General features: G+C 42.3%; 1 pseudogene; it reads left to right on the top strand.

Moving 5' to 3' along the window:
- Nucleotides 1–514: 514 nt before the first annotated feature.
- Nucleotides 515–21343, top strand: part of LOC111980018 (netrin receptor UNC5C-like) — a 172883-nt pseudogene continuing 152054 nt past the window's right edge.

Raw genomic sequence — 21343 nt, 5'->3', positions numbered from 1 at the left:
TCCGCAGGTCCAGTTTGGTGAAGAACTGAGCCCCACGGAGCTGCTCTATGGCTGACCGCACCAACGGGAGAGGGTACCGATACTCCTTGGTGATGTCATTGAGTCCTCAGTAATCGATACATGGGCGTAATCCTCCCTCCTTCTTGGCCACGAAGAAGAAACCAGCCAATGCAGGGGACGTGGATGTGCGGATGAAACCCTGTTGGAGCGCCTCTTGAATGTAATCCTCCATGGCCTGGGTCTCAGCCACAGACAGAGGGTAGATGCGTCTGCAGGGAGGTGTAGCACCGGAAAACAGGTCGATGGCACAGTCCCAGGGGCGATGAGGAGGGAGACAAGTAGCGTGGGTCTTGGAGAATACCTCCGAAAGTCCTGGTATTCCTCTGGGATGTTGGGCTGAAGGGCAACCATAGACTCTCAACCGAAGTGGAACCACAGGGGACAGGGAAGCAGGTCTTCCGGCATTCATGTGACCAGTCTGTGATTTCATCCTTGACCATAAGATGATAGGGTTATGGCGTTGGAGCCAAGGGAGGCTGAGGATGATTTTGTGACCTGGTGCACTTGTGATGAAGAAAGAGATGCTCTCCTGGTGATTGGACTCCACAGTAAGGATGAGTGGTTTAGTGATGTGTGTGATGGTCTCAGATCCTAATGGCCAACAGTCGAGTCCTTGAACCGGAAAAGAAGAGGAGAGCGGATAGATGGTAATGTTGAGGGAGGAGGCGAGGGTCTGATCCATAAAGTATCCCTCGGCGCCGGAATCCACTGAAGCTGTAGACACAGTACATGAGGGACAGTCAGCCAGAGTGATGGACAGGAAGAACTGAATCTGGAATACTCACTCCTGGTCTAGGGGATGGAACATCACGTGACCATCCCTCTGCTCTAGTGGATCCCGGATACTGAAGTACTGGACACCGCTGGAGCTTGTGCCCTCCTTGCCCACAATACAGACATAGCCCCAGCTGTATCCATCTGCGTCGTTATGCCGCGAAAAGGCGTGTAACCCCTACCTCCATGAGTTCAGGCTCTGATCCCGAGTACTCGCCAAAGGAGGGAGAGAAGCGATGAGAATGCCGACGCTCCCGGAGATGGTTATCCAGGCAGATGGCCATCACAATGTGTGTCCAGGGTGAGGTTGTCGTCCCGACAGGCCAATTCCGTCATGACCTCCTTGGGGTTTTAGGGGTTGACCTAAAAATGACCTCTGTTTTAGACCCCATCATAGCACTGAGACTGCACTTGTGAAGGTGGTAAATGACCTTTTAATGACGTCAGACCGAGGCTCTGCATCTGTCCTCGTGCTCCTAGATCGTAGTGCTGCTTTTGATACCATCGATCACCACATTCTTTTGGAGAGATTGGAAACCCAAATTGGTCTACACGGACAAGTTCTGGCCTGGTTTAGATCTTATCTGTTGGAAAGATATCCATTTTTCTCTGTGAATTGTTTGTCCTCTGACAAATCAACTGTAAATGTCAGTGTTCCTCAAGGTTCCGTTTTAGGACCACTATTGTTTTCACTATATATTTTACCTCTTGGGGATGTCATTCGAAAACATAATGTTAACTTTCACTGCTATGCGGATGACACACAGCTGTACATTTCAATGAAACATGGTGAAGCCCCAAAATTGTCCTTGCTGGAAGCCTGTGTTTCAGATATAAGGAAGTAGATGGCTGCAAACTTTCTACTTTTAAACTCGGACAAAACAGAGATGCTTGTTCTAGGTCCCAAGAAACAAAGAGATCTTCTGTTGAATCTGACCATTAATCTTGATGGTTGTACAGTCGTCTCAAATAAAACTGTGAAGGACCTTGGCGTTACTCTGGACCCTGATCTCTCTTTTGACGAACATATCAAGACTGTTTCAAGGACAGCTTTTTTCCATTCACGTAACATTGCAAAAATCTTGTGAATATTAAAGTCACCAAAAATTTGAATATTATCTGCTATGACTACAAGGTCCGATAGGAATTCAGGGAACTCAGTGAGGAACACTGTATATGGCCCAGGAGGCCTGTAAACAGTAGCTATAAAAAGTGATTGAGTAGGCTGCATAGATTTCATGACTAGAAGCTCAAAAGAAGAAAACGTTGTTTTTATTTTGTAAATTGAAATTTGCTATCGTAAATGTTAGCAACACCTCCGCCTTTGCGGGATGCGCAGGGGATATGGTCACTAGTGTAACCAGGAGGTGAGGCCTCAGTTTACACAGTAAATTCATCAAATGTAATCATATTTTATTTGTCACATGCTTCGTAAACAACAGGTGTAGACTAACAGTCAAATGCTTACTTACGGCCCTTCCCAACAATGCAGAGAGAAGAATTGAAGTAATAGAAAAATAGAATAATGACAACATGAGGAATAAATACACAAGGAGTAACAATAACTTGGCTATATACACAAGGTACCAGTACCGAGTTGATGTGCAGGAGTGCAAGGTAATTGAGGTAGATATTTATCTACATCACTGGAGGTTGTGGCACCTGAATTGGGGAGGACGGGCTCATGTTAATGCCTGGAGCAGAATCAATGGAATGGCATCAAATGCCATTCTAATCGCTCCGTTTCTGCCATTAATATGAGCTGTCCTCCCCTCACTAGCCTCCACTGAGATACACATAGGTAGGGATAAAGTGCCTAGGCAACAGGATAGGTAATACACTGTAACAGCAGAAACGGTTCAATGCAGATTGTCCGGGTAGCTTGGTTAACTATTGAACTAACTGTTTAGCAGTCTTATGGCTTGGGGGTAGAAGCTGTGCAGGGTCCTGTTGGTTCCAGACTTGGTGCCGTTGTGTGTTATGTGTTGGTGCACTTTTTTACGAGATGCTCATGCTATCTTTTACTTAGCTATATGCTCCCCCAGCTATGGTATGCTCTCTCTCTCTCTCTCTCTCTCTCTCTCTCTCTCTCTCTCTCTCGTCGTCTGCCTCTCTCTTCTTTCTACTCATCGTTCATCCTCTCTCTGCTCTACGTGCTCGTCTCTACTCCTCTCTCTCTCTTCTCCCTCTCCCCCCCCCCCTCTCGCCTCTTGAAAACTCCCAGACCTCTAGGCTTTGTTCTCCTCTTCCTCTCACTTCCTTCCCTCTGCTCAGGGCATTCATTCACAAACCATCTGTTCCCATTAGCCAGGTACAACAGATCCATAACACGCTGAGAGAGAACACCCACTCATACGCGTCCCACAGAGCATGCATCCTATCTCCACTATTTAAATATCTTAACATTTAAATTGTGCCTTTGTGACTTTCACAGAGATGCAGTGGTTGTGTGTGTGAATTAGCATATTTTTCTACATACAGGATATATTAAAGCATATGTGTGTAGCCTACAGATGCTGTATCTTAATTTGATCATCCTGTTGTTGCAGTTTATTTTCTTAAAAATTTCAGACTTGATTTGCTCTAACGAAAAATGTATCAACCTCTACAAAAAATCTCAAATATTTTTCTGTTGTAGCAAACTGGCTCAAATTAAGATCCTACATCTGTATGCGTGTGGTGATGAAAGACAGAGTAACGATGTGACTACCGTTGTGGCTGAGTGTTGTGCCTGGCTCTGTCTTGGTTTGCTCTCTGTGTGTCTGCAGGGGTCCGTCACTCCCTCTCCTCAGCTGGATGGGTGAGATGGGGAAGGTGGAGAGAGAGGAGGGACACTTGCCCCTCACTGCCCTTCCATTATACCTGGTTGACCTATTTTACCAAGGAGAGGTGGTAGGGAGGGGGAAGCTGGGGGCTACAGGGCAAAATCACAGGCTGTTTCAGGTCTCCTGGTGACAATATCTACTGTATAGTGTGACTCTAATGTAGCACTCCCTCCCTCCCTCTCTCCCCCTCCCTTCATCCCTCCCTCCCTCTCTCTTATATACACACCTCCTCCTCCTGCTCTCTACACCCCTCCGTCTCTAGCTCCCTCCCTCCCTCACACACACACCTCCTCTTGGCACTCCTCCATCTCCCCATCACCCAACAACATCACCAAGTGTCATTTCCACTTACCAGATCCATTAATGCTTGAGCTGTGAGCACTCAAAGTGTGTATGTGTGTGTGGTATGTAGCAACCAGCAGATGTATCTTCTTTCAGTATGTCTTATTCAATATCTCCTATCTAAATAATGTATTAGAATGTTGTTACAACATCAAGCTTGTGTAACAACATTATATTAGTAACAGCATTACATTACAGTAATATCAAATACATGACGTGTTTGGGTACATTAAATGGCTGTAAAAGCGAATTTAGCATGTGTGTGTGTGTGTGTGTGTGTGTGTGTGTGTGTGTGTGTGTGTGTGTGTGTGTGTGTGTGTTGTGTGTGGTGTTGTGTGTGTGTGTAAGTGTAAGTGTGTGTGTGTGGAACAGTAACCCTAACCCAGAGAGCGAGATAGAGGACTATGTATTATCTGACTGGAGGGGCTGTAGTGCTGTTGTTATTATCAGCTTCATAAAGCCTGTAGCAGGTCCCTGCGTGTGTGTGTGTGTGTGAATGTGCGTGTGTTCATGTGTCACCCTCTGTCCCCTCCCTCGTGATCCTGACTCTATATTACATCTGCCTTGTCACATGAATTTAGCCATCACAGTCCCCCTTCCTCTTCACATATACACACACACACGCACGCCATACTGGATGGCCTCCGTTTTGCGAGCTCTAACCAAACTTAGCTATTTTGTGATTCTTTTGGCATTAATTTTATTTTCACAAAATGTATCCGCTATCATTCCTTATAGCCGATAAGAACTTTTGAACGTCAGATCGGCAGTTACTAACCCCAATTCCAGCTTCAATTCCGACCCAAATTTCTATTGGCCAATGTACAGTCATTTGATAGTGAGATCGATGACCCCTGATTTGCTACCAACGGGACTCTCGTAACTGCAATAACCCCAATGGCTATCCAAGTCGATAGATTCTCCATTCACCTGAGCGGGCAGGACAGTAGAGTCAGGGAAATCGAGAGGGGTAGGGGTTTGCCTCTTCATCAACAACAAATGGTGTGCTGACTCGAGCGCAGTGGAAGTCTCTACCCATTGTTCACCCATCTTGGAATACCTGATGGTCAAATGCCGACCCTTCTACCTCCCGAGGGAGTTTTCAGCGGTTATCGTGACTGTTGTATACATTCCACCTCAGGAAAGAAATAGAACAAGTTGGCACATACCAAACTATTCCAGGCTATAAACAAGCAGGAAAACTTACATCCGGAGGCTGCCTTTCTTGTCGCCACCGATTTTAATTCCATGTCATTATGACACGTGATGCCCAATTTCCATCAACACATCATCTTCGCCACTAAGGGCGATAAAGTCCTAAGGAAATGCATCGACGACGTTCTCCCCACAGTGAAGGTTAGCTGCTTCCCCAATCAAAAGCCCTGGATTAACACAGAGATTGGCGCTAAGATAATGGGCAGGGCTACCGCACAGGTCTATCACACACTCTTAGAAAAAGGTTCCTTATATCTTATGCTTCATATATGGAACCTCCTTTTATAGGATTCTTTGATCAGAAACCTAGAGGTTCTTCTTCACTGAACCAAAATGGCTCCATATAGAACCCTGCACGGTGCCATTTGTGATTTATAGCTACTGCTATTAAATAGTAATATTTTGAGGCAAGAATATAATTTAATAAACAATTAAATAATTGACAAAATAATGCCAGCATAGTTTTTAGAATTGATTGTCATTTTATGCTAACATAGTTTGGAAATATGCACTGATGGCCAGGGAGGCATCTCTTTGTTTGAATGATGGCCCACGTCAACTCTGGTTGACTTCTTTACAATACAATACAATACAATATACTTTGTTTATTAGTTACAGTGAACAACCAACATGTGTCTTCTGCTCTGTTCTCAAGCATCAGACCTCACGCATACAGTTGAGACATGTTGTGGCATGTTGTGGGGTTAAGGGACTTGCTCAAGTGCTCAACGGAAGGGGAATGTTTTGAGAATTTGAACCCAGCAGCCCTCCAGTCGTCAGATCAATTCTGCTCAGTTTTTGAACCGGCCACCTTTCGGCCACAGGTCCAACTCCTTAGCTGCTGGGCCACCTGCTTGAGAAGAAGAAAAAAGGAGCCAAAACATGAGTTCATCTTCTACATAGTAATACAATTATTACTATGTAGAAGAACAATTTACATGCAGTTGTTGTCAGCAGCAGCCGAAAGAGAGATCCTCTGACTCTGAGAGTTCTGGGTTACAGCCAGAATGAGAAAAACATAGATAGTGTGTTAAAAGTCATGTAATGATTAACTAGGCTATTGAATCACCAATAATTATTATACATAATTTATTATAAATTATTTATGCATACCTCCTCTCAGTCAGCAGCAGTCTTCTAATGGCTTCATGAAACATAAGCTAGACCCCTCAATTGACTCTTCACTGAAATACTGAAATAAAATAAACAATTAGCTAATTGCCACTGTCGGGCCATAATAAAAAATTATGTTAATTTGTTAGCTGGCTAGCTTGGGAAATTCTAATTATGTTTCAACTTTATTTATCTAGCCTATAGTTTATCATATGACTTTGTCTTCATATATTTGAATTAAATAATCAACTTTGCTTACCTTAATAAATGTAAAAGTAACGTGATTATTGGTAGTCTACTTGCAAGTTGGTTCAACCACCGTCCTCTTGCTTCGTCATGCTGGAATGGATTGGCAGTTGGTTTTTGAATCGGAATGGCATTAAAATGTTGAATTAATTGATCCAAAAGGTTCAATAGAGAACCCCCTTTTTGTCTAAGAGTGTATACTTTTATTAAACCCATTATTTCCTCTTGCTTCTGGCTAGCATTTAGTTTGCAACAGCACAGGTTTGTATGAACCTTGCTGTTTGCCACTCAGACCTCTGCAAAAATGTTGCAAAATATGAATTAAATCTTCCCCTTGCCATAGAGAGCTAATGGTGTCGGAAGTTTGCTATCCATTTTTCTGACCAGGCGAAATCCTGGAGCAGTATCATTAATACAGATATACTGTACATGTCAATTGAAAACAGCCAAAATAAATTATAATGGAATGTTAGCTGTCATTTCAGAGTTTGATGTGACTGGGTTAGCTTGTTAGCTGTTGATTTCAAAAATTCTTATTACACCCTGGGGTAGGGATAGAACCAAAAGGTTCTATATAGAACCCTAAAGACAAGCCTGAGGCTACGGCTGAGGACAGGAACAAGTACAAGAAGTCCCGCCCCAACATTCCATCAACAAACTAGCAAAAGGACAATATAGTAAGAAATTGGAATCATACTACACGTGCCCCGACGCCCGCCACGTGTGTCAGGGGTTATTAGTCCATTACGAATTACAAAGGAAGACCCAGCCGTGATCTGCCCAACGATGCCTCTCTTCCAGATGAACTCAAACCATTTTATGCACGCTTCGACAGTAACAACACCGTACCTTGTGTGAGGACCCACACCGACCCAGAGGACTGGGTAATCTCTCTCCGAGGCCGACGTGAGTAAGGTCTTTAATCAGGTCAACACTCGCAAGGCCGAAGGGCCAGACGGTATGTCAGAGTGTGTGCAGATCAGCTGGCAAGCATAATCACTGTAATTTTCAACCTCTCCTTGTCCCAGTCTGTAATCCCCACTTCTTAAGATGACTACCATCATTCCTGTTCCCAAAAACACTAAGGCTTCATGCCACAACGACTACCGCCCTGTAGAGCTCACATCTGTAATCACAAAGTGCTTTGAAAGTCTGGATATGGCACACATCAACTCCATCATCCCAATTTGCATACCGCCCCAATCTCAATTGTACTCCACATTGCCCTCACCCACCTAGATAAGAGGAACACCTATGTGAGAATGCTGTTCATTGACTACAGCTCAGCGTTCAACACCATTGTCCCCTCCAAGCTCGTCACAAAACTTTGGACTCTGGGACTGAACACCTCCCTCTGCAACTGGATCCTGGACTTCCTGATAGGCCGACCCCAGGTGGTAAGGGTAGGCAACATTACCTCCACCATGCTGACCCTCAACACAGGGGCCACACAAGGGTGTGTGCTTAGTCCTGCCCTGTATTCCCTGTTCACTTACGACTGTGTGGCCACGCACGACTCTAACACCACCATCAAGTTTCCTGACGAGCATTCCCCCATCCACATTGACAGGTCTGCAGTGGGGTGGGTCAAGAGTTTCAAGTTCCTCGTGTCCAAATTACTAAGGACTTAACGTTAACAGGATCGACTTGACAACAGCCAGTGAAAGTGCAGGGCGCCAAATTCAAACAACAGAAATCTCATAATAAAAATTCCTCAAACATACAAGTATTTTACACCATTTTAAAGATAAACTTGTTGTTAATCCCAACACAAGGCTTTATGATGAAAGCACACCATCTGATTATGTTAGGTCAGTACCTAGTCACAGAAAAACACAGCCATTTTTCCAGCCAAAGAGAGGAGTCACAAAAAGCAGAAATAGAGATAAAATTAATCACTAACATTGTTCAGTAATGTTTTGCCTCCAAAACATCCGGTGATTTTGCAGAGAGCCACATCAATTTACAGAAATACTCATAATAAACATTGATAAAAGATACAAGTGTTTTACATGGAACTTTAGATAAACTTCTCCTTAATGCAACCGCTGTGTCAGATTTCAAAAAAACTTTACGGAAAAAGCACACCATGCTATAATCTGAGTACAGCGCTCAGAGACCAAAACAAGCCATACAGATACCCGCCATTTTGTGGAGTCAACAGAAGTCAGAAATAGCATTATAAATATTCACTTATCTTTGATGATCTTCATCAGAATGCACTCCCAGGAATCCCAGTTCCACAATAAATGTTTGTTTTGTTCGATAACGTCCAATATTGGGTCCAAATACCTCCTTTTTGTTTGCGCGTTTAGTTCCAAAATTCAAATTGATGACGCGCAGGCCAGACGAAAAGTAAAACAATTCCATTACAGTTCGTAGAAACATGTCAAACGATGTATAGAATCAATCTTTAGGATGTTTTTAACATAAATCTTCAATAATGTTTCAACCGGAGAATTCCTTTGTCTGTAGAAATGCGATGGAACGCAGCTAACTTTGACGGGGGCGTGCCTGAGTGAGCTCATGGCACTCTGCCAGAGCCCTGACTCAATCAGCTCCCATTCCCCCCTCCTTCACAGTAGAAGCATCAAACAAGGTTCTAAAGACTGTTGACATCTAGTGGAAGCCTTAGGAAGTGCAATATGACCCCATAGACAATGTATATTGGATAGGCAACCCTACAAACCTCAGATTTCACACTTCCTGGTTGGATTTTTTCTCAGGTTTTTGCCTGCCATATGAGTTATGTTATACTCACAGACATCATTCAAACCGTTTTAGAATCTTCAGAGTTTTTTCTATCCGAATCTACTAATAATATGCATATCTTAGCTTCTGGGACTGAGTATCAGGCAGTTTACTCTGGGCACCTTATTCATCCAAGCTACTCAATACTGCCCCCAGCCATAAGAAGTTAAAATGGTTCCCTCACACGCCCAAGGCGCGAACAGTGCATCTTCCCTCTCTGGAGGTTGAAAAGGTTTGGCATGGGCCCTCAAATCCTCAAACAGTTCTACAGCTGCACCATTAACAGCATCTTGACTGGCTGCATCACTGCTTGGTACTGTATGGCAACAGCACCGCCCTCGACCGCATGTCGCTACAGAGGGTGGTACGGACAGCCCAGTACATTACTGGGGCCGAGCTCCCTGCCATCCAGGACCTCCAGGACTTATATCAGGCGGTGTGGAAGGAAGGCTAAAGACTCCAGCCACCCAAACCATATACGCAATGCAAGCGGTACCTGTGCATCAAGTCTGACACCAACAGGCTCCTGAACAGCTTCTATCCCCAAGCCATTAGATAGCTAAATAGCTAACAGAATGGCTACATGAACTATCTGAGTTGACCCTTTTATTTGTATATTTTGTATTCTCTATGCACACTCACAGGACTCTACACATTCACGCACACTGACACTCCAACACACACACATAACATGCACACACATTTATACTGACTCTACACACACGCACACACGCTCACATTGTAAGGTTCTGGACTTATTTTCTTAGTCAACCTTGTTTCTTGTGTTCTTGAACGTAGCCCTGTTTCTTTGTGTTCTGGATCGTAGCCCTGTCTTTCATTTTTGTTCATTGATTTCACCTGTGTTAGTTACTCACCTGGTCTCATCAGCTCCTTATTTAGTTCAGTTCATTCTGTTTGTGCCTTTTTGAGGTATTGTTAATTTTGACTCTACTAAGCCTTTTCCTAGCTCGTTTGTTATAGCCTTCAGTCCTAGTTTTGATTCACCTGCCTGTTTGCCTATCTCTGTATGATCATTGCCAGACTGTGACCACGATTCCTGCCTTCTGCGAAGGTCAAATAAACACCTGCCGCGCTCTGCGCATGAATCTACACCTTTTCTCCCTGAGTGTTCATGACACACATGTAATCATCTATGCTGCTGTTACTCTGTTTATAATATATCCTGATGCCTGGTCACCTTACCCCTATACATATCTACCTCTATCACTCCAATATCCATGCACATTGTAAATATGCTATTAGAACTGACCGTGTATATTAGAGGTTGACCGATTATGATTTTTCGATACCGATACCGATTATTGGAGGACCAAAAAAGCCGATGCCGATTAATCGGCCGATTTTATTTATTTATTTGTAATAATGACACTTACAACAATACTGAATGAACACTTATTTTAACTTAATATAATACATCAATAAAATCAATTTAGCCTCAAATAAATAATGAAACATGGTCAATTTGGTTTAAATAATGCAAAAACAAAGTGTTGGAGAAAAGAGTAAAAGTGCAATATGTGCCATGTAAGAAAGCTAACGTTTAAATTCCTTGCTCAGAACATGAGAACATTTGAAAGCTGGTGGTTCCTTTTAACATGAGTCTTCAATATTCCCAGGTAAGAAGTTTTAGGTTGTAGTTATTATAGGAATTATAGGACTATTTCTCTCTATACGATTTGTATTTCATATACCTTTGACTATTGGGTGTTTTTATAGGCACTTTAGTATTGCCAGTGTAACAGTATAGCTTCCATCCCTCTCCTCGCTCCTACCTGGGCTCGAACCAGGAACACATCAACAATAGCCACCCTTGAAGCAGCGTTACCCATGCAGACCAAGGGGAACAACTACTCCGAGTCTCAGAGTGAGTGACGTTTGAAACGCGATTAGCGCGCATCCCGCTAACTAGCTAGCCATTTCACATCGGTTACACCAGCCTAATCTCGGGAGTTGATAGGCTTGAAGTCATAAACAGCGCAATGCTTGAATCATTGCGAAGAGCTGCTGGCAAAACACAGGAAAGTGCTGTTTGAATGAATGTTTACGAGCCTGCTTCTGCCTACCACCGCTCAGTCAGACTGCTCTATCAAATCATAGACTTAATTATAACATAATAACACAGAAATACGAGCCTTAGGTCATTAATATGGTCGAATACAGAAACTATCATCTCGAAAACAAAACGTTTATTCTTTCAGTGAAATACGGAACCGTTCCATATTTTATCTAACGGGTGGCATCCATAAGTCTAAATATTCCTGTTACATTGCACAACCATCAATGTTATGTCATAATTAGTTCACAACGAGCCAGGCGGCCCAAACTGTTGCATATACCCTGACTCTGCGTGCAATGAACGCAAGAGAAGTGACACAATTTCACCTTGTTAATATTGCCTGCTAACCTGGATTTCTTTTAGCTAAATATGCAGGTTTAAAAATATATACTTCTGTGTATTGATTTTAAGAAAGGCATTGATGTTTATGGTTAGGTACAGTCGTGCAACGATTGTGCTTTTTTCGCAAATGCGCTTTTGTTAAATCATCCCCCGTTTGGCGAATTTGGCTGTCTTTGTTAGGAAGAAATAGTCTTCACACAGTTCACAACGAGCCAGGCGGCCCAAACTACTGCATATACCCTGACTCTTTTGCAAGAGAAGTGACACATTTTCCCTAGTTAAAAGAAATTCATGTTAGCAGGCAATATTAACTAAATATGCTAAGTGTTGATTTTAAGAAAGGCATTGATGTTTATGGTTAGGTACACGTTGGAGCAACGACAGTCCTGTTTCGCGAATGCTCACCGCATCGATTATATGCAACGCAGGACACGCTAGATAAACTAGTAATATCATCAACCATGTGTAATTAACTAGTGATTATGATTGATTGATTGTTTTTTATAAGATACATTTAATGCTAGCTAGCAACTTACCTTGGCTTCTTACTGCATTCGCGTAACAGGCAGGCTCCTCGTGGAGTGCAATGTAAAGCAGGTGGTTAGAGCGTTGGACTAGTTAACCGTAAGGTTGCAAGATTGAATCCCTGAGCTGACAAGGTAAAAATCTGTCGTTCTGCCCCTGAACAAGGCAGTTAACCCACAGTTCCTAGGCCGTCATTGAAAATAAGAATGTGTTCTTAACTGACTTGCCTAGTTAAATAAAGGTGTAAAAACAAAAAAACTGCCAAATCGGTGTCCAAAAATAACGATTTCCGATTGTTATGAAAACTTGAAATCGGACCTAATTAATCAGCCATTCCAATTAATCGGTCGACCTCTAGTGTAAATACTGTAGCTTCTTACTTTCTCATGTTCTTCATATTTTTATTCATCATGTTTTTGTTCTACCTAGTTATTTTTAGTGCTACATTGATATTGATTACTTCATTGTTGGGTTTAGAGCTTGTAAGAAAGGCATTTCATTGCACACAACATGAAAACTTTACATTTGAAACACACACTCTCTCTGGCTCTTGCTCTTGCGCTCTCTCTCTCACTCACTCACCAAAGCCAAACATCATTATGTTGTCATCCAGAATCACATGTATTTATTTTCCAAGCTATAGCTTACCATATTTTAAAGGACCAAAGACTTTGGTCTGCTTCATGTTTTCATTTTTTGCCATAGAAAAATATTTTGATACTGGTGTTGTCACAGCCTATTCATTTCATCTGAAAAGAGATGGGACAGAGAGGAGAGGGTAACAGCAGCCATCCTAAAAGCAGCCATGCTGCTTTTATGCTTCTGGGATGGGGGGTGGGGTGGTGGAAGGGCTCAGTGAATGAGGGAGGAGAGAGGGAGGGGGGGATTTAGTACTGTATGCCTTTTCATGGTTCCTCTCCCACAGAGCTGAGACACAGGGAGATGGGGTGTTAGGAAAAATAGGGACTAGTGTGTGTGTGCGCCTGCATCAAGTGTGTGTGTGTGTAAGACTCAGGGGAGCACCCTTAGCAGCCAGACTCATTGACAGACAGGCAGCATAAACTGTTCACAAGGGACACTGTCTCACACATGGCACACTTACCGCCTTTAGAGTCCATCAGCTAAAAAGCGGCCAGGCGTGTGTGTGTGTGTCTTAATGGTTGGTTTTGTTTTGTGTGTGTCTTCATGTGTGGGTCTGTTTTTTTTGTGTGTGTGTGTGTGTGTGCACTGTACATGTTTGTGTGCATTTGCATGTGCATGTGTCTCCTAGTAAACACCGCGGTGGTCCCTCTAAACTCTTTCCTGTAGCTCCCCTGTCTGCCTCTGTCTGCCTGTCTGTCTTGTGAGTATGACACATTGAACATGGCAGGTTGACAGGGTAATTCTCCTGTCTAGCTGTTGTTTGCCTTGGTAATTATCATCATCAACATCCATTCCACTCAGATTAGCACTGTGTGTAATGGCTGTACAATATGTATGCCCTTTCCAACTTCGCCCTTCTGTGTGTGTGTGTGTGTGTGTGTGTGTGTGTGTGTGTGTGTGTGTGTGTGTGTGTGTGTGTGTGTGTGTGTGTGTGTGTGTGTGTGTGTGTGTGTGTGTGTGTGTGTGTGTGTGTGTGTGTGTGTGTGTGTGTGTGTGTGTGTGTGTGTGTGTGTGTGTGTGTGTGTGTGTGTGTGTGTGTGTGTGTGTGTAAGAAAGACAAAATGAGAAAGAGACAATGAATGAAAGAAAAAGGCTGCTGCTTATATGCATATGTTTGTAACGTAGCCCACTTTTGTCTGTGTGTGTGTGTGTGTGTGTATTCTCTCTTCTCTCCTCTCCTTTGTATGATTGTTCCTATGAAGCTGCTGTTCTCATCTCTTCACGGGGTCATGATTGATGTGGGGTCTGAATTGGTCATTTGTAATTTTCTCAGATGTTTAGCCCTCTTATGATTCTAATAAGGTGTAGTGTGTACACTCCTGCCCTCGTGGGCATGACCCAGAATACTAAAGAGAAGGGTGACTGAGGACAGAGGGAGGAAACCTAGCAGACTGTTTCTGGATTTCAGGAGAATATTAATAGTTGAATTAGAAAAGTCCAAGATACAGAGCCTCATTAAAAGGATGAGTCAGAATTCCTGGTAAACCATTTCTCTGTCTATGCCAGCTCTACAGACCATGCCCTCAAAGAACACCTTAGAGAAATGGCATAGCTATTATGGTGGGGTGTCAGAACATATGATTAGAGCAGTGTATCTTGTGACCTGAACGTGTTTGTGAAACTGGATTATGCCTGGTGATAAGGCTGCACGATATGGGCAAATAATCTAATTGCGTTTTTTTTCTACCAAATATTGCCATTGCGATTTGACTTGTGATTTAGATCAAAACACTTGGGTGAACTGTTGGAATCATAGAAATCAAATGAGTATTTACGATTCTATGGTTGCTGTGGTTTAGCATGACAGATCCTCGGAGCTCACAGTCTCACTAGACCTCGAGGCTGCCTGAGAGACTGACCCATTCAACATCACCAGCTGTCATCATAGGCAGCTCTATGGTGAGAAACATCTCGGTCCCCAAGGCAAAAACCCTGTGCTACCCAGGAGCACGAGTACAGGACATAACAAGGCTGCTTCTGACTGTTCTACCACAGATGCCGGGAGCTGACATTGTTGTAGTCCGTGTGGCGTCAACCGACATCAGAACTGATTTTAGCATTAAAAGACTCCAAAAAACGGCCAATAATTTCAGGTCCGGTACCATCGTTGGGCCGCGGATGTGAAAGATTCAGCAGACTGCTGGCATTACACATCTGGCTAAAAGACTACTGTAGCTCTGCTGGAGTCACTTTTATTGATAACTTTGACACCTTCTGGAAACAGAAGATACTCCACAGGAATGACGGAGTCCATCCAAATCATCTTTGCTCCTGGACTCATTTACCAGTCATTGTTGAAACAATGACTGGTAAATGATCCAAGACCTGCTCAGTTAATCCCTACCATTGTGACAATGAGTCGTCATAATGCTGCATCAAATGTACATGATCTTAAGGGCATTGGCAAACACAATGTAAGTAATTTAATTTATGTACAGCTATTGTAAGCAGTAATCATGAGCCTATAAACCTGTTACACTGTTAGCACTGAGGCGGTGTGCAATAATAGGAAGACCACTCAGCTCCAATGTAAATAACACGAGTAAGACTACCTCTGATAAGCTTCCCACTAAAAATACCCCATATTAACATATGTAGCCTAAGAAACAAGGTCCATGAAGTCAATAACTTGCTTGTAACAGATGACATTCATCTCTGAAATGTAGATAATACCTTTGATGATATAGTGGTAGCAATGCATGGTTATAACATCTACCGAAGACAGAAATGCCAACGAGGCGGTTTTGCGGTCTATATTCAGAACCACATTCCTGTAACGTAATATGGCTACAGGTTCATCTGCCTCACCTAAAGCACATTATTGTGGGGAAGCTGCTATAGACCACCAAGTGCTAACAGTCAGTATCTGGATAATATGTGTGAAATTCTTGATAATGTATGTGATATCAACAGAGAAGTATAATTTCTAGGTGATTTAAATATTGACTGGCTATCATCAAGCTGCCCACTCAGGAAAAATCTTCAATGTAATGGGTGCGTGTTGGTGGCAGGGAAGTCAGGCGCAGGAGAACGAACTTGGTAAAAACGGAGTTGTTTAATAAATGCTGATAAAACTCCAAAAACCAAAATCTACAAAATAACAAAAGTGGGTACAAAACTCGTCGCACACCAACATAATACATGCACATCACATACAAACAAACAATCTCCGACAAGGACATGAGGGCAAACAGAGGGTTAAATACACAACATGTAATTGATGGGATTGGAACCAGGTGTGAAGGAAGACAAGACAAAACCAATGGAAAATGGATCAGTGATGGCTAGAAGGTCGGTGACGTCGACCCCCGAACACCGCCCGAACAAGGAGAGGGACCGACTTCAAACTGTAACCAGTGCCTGCAACCTGCATCAGGTTGTCAGTCAACCTACCAGGGTAGTTACAAACAGCACAGGAATTAAATCATCAACATGTATTCATCACATCTTTACTAACGCTGCAGATATTTGCTTTAAAGCACTATCTAACCCCGTAGGATGTAGTGATCACAATATAATAGCCATATCTAGGAAAACCAAAGTTCCAAAGGCTGGGCCTAATATAGTGTATGAGGTAATACAATAAGTTTTGTAGTGATTCATATGTTGATGATGTAAAGAATATTTGCTGGTCTATGGTGTGTAATGAGGAGCAACCAGACGCTGAACTTGATGTTTTTATGAAACTACTTATTCCAGTTACTAAGAAGCACGCACCCATTAAGGAAATGACTGTAAAAACTGTTAAATCCCTTCGATTATGAGGAATGGAACAATGTATGTTGAGAGGATGAGGCACAAGGTATGCATACTGTAAGTCTGGCAGCCCAACTGATTGGAAACATACTGCAAATAAGAATTATCTGACTAAGCTAAATAAAAAAAAAAATAAACCTACTCTATGAAACAAAGATAAATTATATAAAGAATGACAGTAAAAAGCTTCTGCGGCACCTAAAACTTCTTGTCCAATAGGGGGGCTGTTTTCACTTTGGAAAAAATCTATTCTAGATCATACAATATGCAATTATTATTACTATTGGATAGAAAACACTCTCAAGTTCCTAAAACCTGTTTGAAATATATCTGTGAGTAAAACAGAACTCCATTTTGCAGCAAACTTCCATACAGGAAGTGAAAAATCTGAAACGAGGCTCTGTTCAGGGCTGCCACTTCAATTGCCTTATATATATCGATATGCATGCACTTCATACCCTTCCACTAGATGTCAAACAGGCCATGGAAGGTGGAATGGGGTGGTCTAGCTTATCTGAGAGTTCGAACAAGCTTGGAGTGACAGGTCACCATTTGTCAGTTTCCAAGGCGCGCGAAGGAGCTCCACATTGTCTTCTGAAAAGCGGTCGTATACACCGAATATCTCCGGCTCTAATTTATGTTGATACATTTGATAATATACATCATAAGTAAGAGTTTTTTCAACAGAGTTTATCAGTATTCAACGATTATTGGACTTTGAGTTTCCGTTCTTTGCGCCAAGAGAGGATGGAATGTTAGTAACCTGGCTAGCATTGTGGCGCGAATTCGACAGAAAAATGGACATTCTAAACCAACACACAATTATTCTGGACCAAGGACTCCTTGTACAACATTCTGATGAACCTCAGCAAAAGTTAAGAAAAAATATATGATGTTATTTCGTATTCGTGTAAATATTGACTCCTATTCTACGCCGTGTTGGTGAGTGCTGTCTCACAATAACGCAAGCTGTATGTTATGGTAAAATTATTTTAAAAATCTAACACAGCGGTTGCATTAAGAACCAGTGTATCTATTTCATTTGCATACCACAAGTTTTTATGAAGTATGATGATGAGTTCTTTGGCAGATTAGGTGAGGTCCAAAATATCTCCGGACATCTGGAGAAATGTTCCTACATATCACCAGTGTAACCACGATTGCAGGCTAATATGCAAATTTTGAACAAAACATAAGTGTATTGTATAAACATAGTGTTAAGACTCTATCTGATGAAGTTGTCCAAAAGGTTAGTGATTCATTTTATATCTTTTGCTGTTTTTTGCGAAACTACCTTTGCGTGAATATAATGCGTTTGTTGTGTTGGCTATTGCGGTAAGCTATATAATTCTACATTGGTTTTCGCTGTAAAACACTAAAAATCGGAATATTGGCTGGATTCACAAGATGTTATCTTTCATTGCTGTACACCAGTGTATTTTCATTAAAGTTTCGATGTATATTTTATGTTCACGTTGCTCTCTTTAATTATTCTGCTGGCTTCGGTGCTCATTTGTGATCTGTAGCTGCAATGTAAAACTATGAGCATTATACCCAAATATGCACATTTTTTCGAAACAAAACATAAATGTATTGTATAACAGTTAAGACGTCATCTGGATGAATTTTCTTGGTTAGTGACTAATTTTATCTCTATTTTGTCGGTTTTGTGAACGCTACCTATGCGGTGGAAACATGGTGAAAATATGCGGTTGTGTGTTTGGCTATTGTGGTTAGCTAATAGAAATACATATTGTGTTTTCGCTGTAAAACATTTTAAAAATCGGAAATGATGGCTGGATTCACAAGATGTTTATCTTTCATTTGCTGTATTGGACTTGTGATTTCATGAAAATTATATTATATGATATCCCTGTCCCGTTAGGCTAGGCTAGGCTATGCTAGTCAGTTTTTTTGATGAGGAGGATCCCGGATCCGGGATGGATATTAAGTAAAGGTTAAATGACATTTTGGGAAAAGAAAGCCAACTCGGTTCCTTCATTCATTGAATCAGATGGCTCATTCATCACAAAGCCCACTGATTTTGCAAACTACTTTATTTACTTTTTCATTGGCAAGATAAGCAACTTAGGGATGACATGCCAGCAACAAACGCTGACACTACATATCCAAGTATATCGGACCAAATTATACAAGACAAGAATTGTACTTTTGAATTCTGTAAAGTCAGTGTGGAAGAGGTGAAAAAATTATTGTTGTCTATCAACAATGACAAGCCACCCGGGTCTGACAATCTGGATGGAAAATTACTGAGGATAATAGCAGACGATATTGCCACTCCTATTTGCCACATCTTCAATTTAAGCCTACTAGAGAGCGTGTGCCCTCAGGCCTGCAGGGAAGCTAAAGTCATTTTTCTGTCCAATAATAGTTAAGCCCCCTTTACTTGCTCAAATAGCTGACCAATCAGCATGTTACCAACCCTTAGTAAACTTATGGAAAAAATGGTGTTTGACCAGATACAATGCTATTTCACAGTAAACAAATTGACAACAGAATTTCAGCATGCTTATAGGGAAGGGCACTCAATAAGCACAGCACTTACGCAAATGACTGATGATTGGCTGAGAGAAATTGATGATAAAATGATTGTGGGGGCTGTATTTTTAGACTTCAGTGCAGCTTTTGACATTATTGATCATAGTCTGCTGCTGGAAAAACGTATGTGTTATGGCTTTACACCCCCTGCTATAATGTGGAGAAAGATTTACTTGTCTAACAGAACACAGAGGGTGTTCTTTAATGGAAGCCTCTCAAATATAATGCAGTTAGAATCAGGAATTCCCCAGGGTAGCTGTATAGGCCCTTGCTTTTTAAAATTTTTACTAATGATATGCCACTGACTTTGAGTAAAGCCAGATTGTCTATGTATGCGGATGACTCAACACTATACACGTCAGCTACTATAGTGACTGAAATGACTGCAACGCTCAACAAAAAGCTGAAGATAGTTTCTGAGTGGGTGGCAAGGAATAAGCTAGCCCTAAATATTTCAAAAACTAAAAGCATTGTATTTGGAACAAAACACTCACTAAACCCTAAACCTCAACTAAATCTTATAATAAATAATGTGGAAATTGAGCAAGTTTAGATGACTAAACTGCTTGGAGTAACCCTAGATTGTAAACTGTCATGGTCAAAACATATTGATGCAGTAGTAGCTAAGATGGGGAGAAGTCTGTCTGTAATAATGCGATGCTCTGCCTTCTTAACAACATTATCTACAAGGCAGGTCCTACAGGCCCTAGTTTTGTCGCACCTGGACTACTGTTCAATCGTGTGGTCAGGTGCCACAAAAAAGGACTTAGGAAATTGCAATTGGCTAAGAACAGGGCAGCACGGCTGGCCCTTGGATGTACACAGAGAGTTAATATTAATAATATGCATGTCAATCTCTCCTGGCTGAAAGTGGAGGAGAGATTGACTTCATCACTACTTTTATTTATGAGAGGTATTGACATGTTGAATACACAGAGCTGTCTGTCTAAACTACTGGCACACAGCTCGGACACCCATGCATATCCCACAGGACATGCCACAAGAGGCCTCTTCACAGTCCCCAAGTCCAGAACAGACTATGGGAGGCACACAGTACTACATAGAGACATAACTACATGGAACACTATTCCACATCAAGTAACTGACGCAAGCAGTAAAATTAGATTTAAAAAACAGATTAAAAAACACCTTATGGAACTGCGGGGACTGTGAAGCAACACAAACATGGTACAGTTTAATGTTGTGTGTGACAGGGTGGGGAACCACGTGTTGGTCCAGAGTTTTCACCAGCAGACCTTGAATTCCATTTAAAATGTTTACAATGCATGATGTTTCATGTGGGAATATTGCCACATGTCAAGTATTGCAATTTGGATTCAAAGTGTAATTAATTGTGCAGCCCTATCTGATTAAAATAATTTATCCTGACATGCAGGTATATACAGTATGTCCACATAATAAGAAAGCAGTATGAGAGTAGAGTATGGTTGTCCTCAGTGTGTGTGTGTGTGTGTGTTTGTGCTGTGTTGTGTTGTATGTGTATGTGTGTTGTGTGTGTGTGTGTGTGTGTGTGCGGTGTCGTGTGTGTGTGTGTGTGTGCTGTTGTGTGTGTCGTGTGGGTGTGTGTGTGTGTTGTGTGGTGGTTGGTGTTGTTGTGTCGTCAATTGTGTGTGGGTGTGTGGTATGTATGGTGGTGCGCGCATTGCGTGTGTGTGTGGTGCGTGCGTGGCATCCTGTGTGTGTACATAGGTATATTGGTGTGAAGTGGTACTGTAATGTGTGTTTCAACCTCTTCGGTATTGGTATCCCTGATGCTTCTGGGCCAATTAGAGTGCTGTTGGTCTGCCTGCAGCATGTGGGCACAGCTAGGGGTCAGAGGAGTGTGACACCGTCTCCTCTGACAGCCTCCGATTCGTTGGCAGCCCACCGCTCGGGGTTAGGGGTGCTGCTCCCGTCGCCCCTTGGCAACCCAAGGGATTTGACATGTACAAGTAGGAGATCAGGGCAGGCAGGGGCACCAAGAGAGTGTTCTGGACGGTTTACAGGGGCTACACAGCAATTATTAGGGCCAAGGACTAGTCAAGCCTGGACCCTCTATCTGTCAACAATGGAGGGGTCCTAAAACAGTAAGCCTCAAATCAAATCAAACTGTTAT

Source organism: Salvelinus sp. IW2-2015, linkage group LG20, assembly GCF_002910315.2.
Source record: "Salvelinus sp. IW2-2015 linkage group LG20, ASM291031v2, whole genome shotgun sequence".
Taxonomy (NCBI): domain Eukaryota; kingdom Metazoa; phylum Chordata; class Actinopteri; order Salmoniformes; family Salmonidae; genus Salvelinus; species Salvelinus sp. IW2-2015.
Note: the sequence above shows the minus strand (reverse complement) of the source record. Positions and strands in the feature narration are given on the sequence as shown.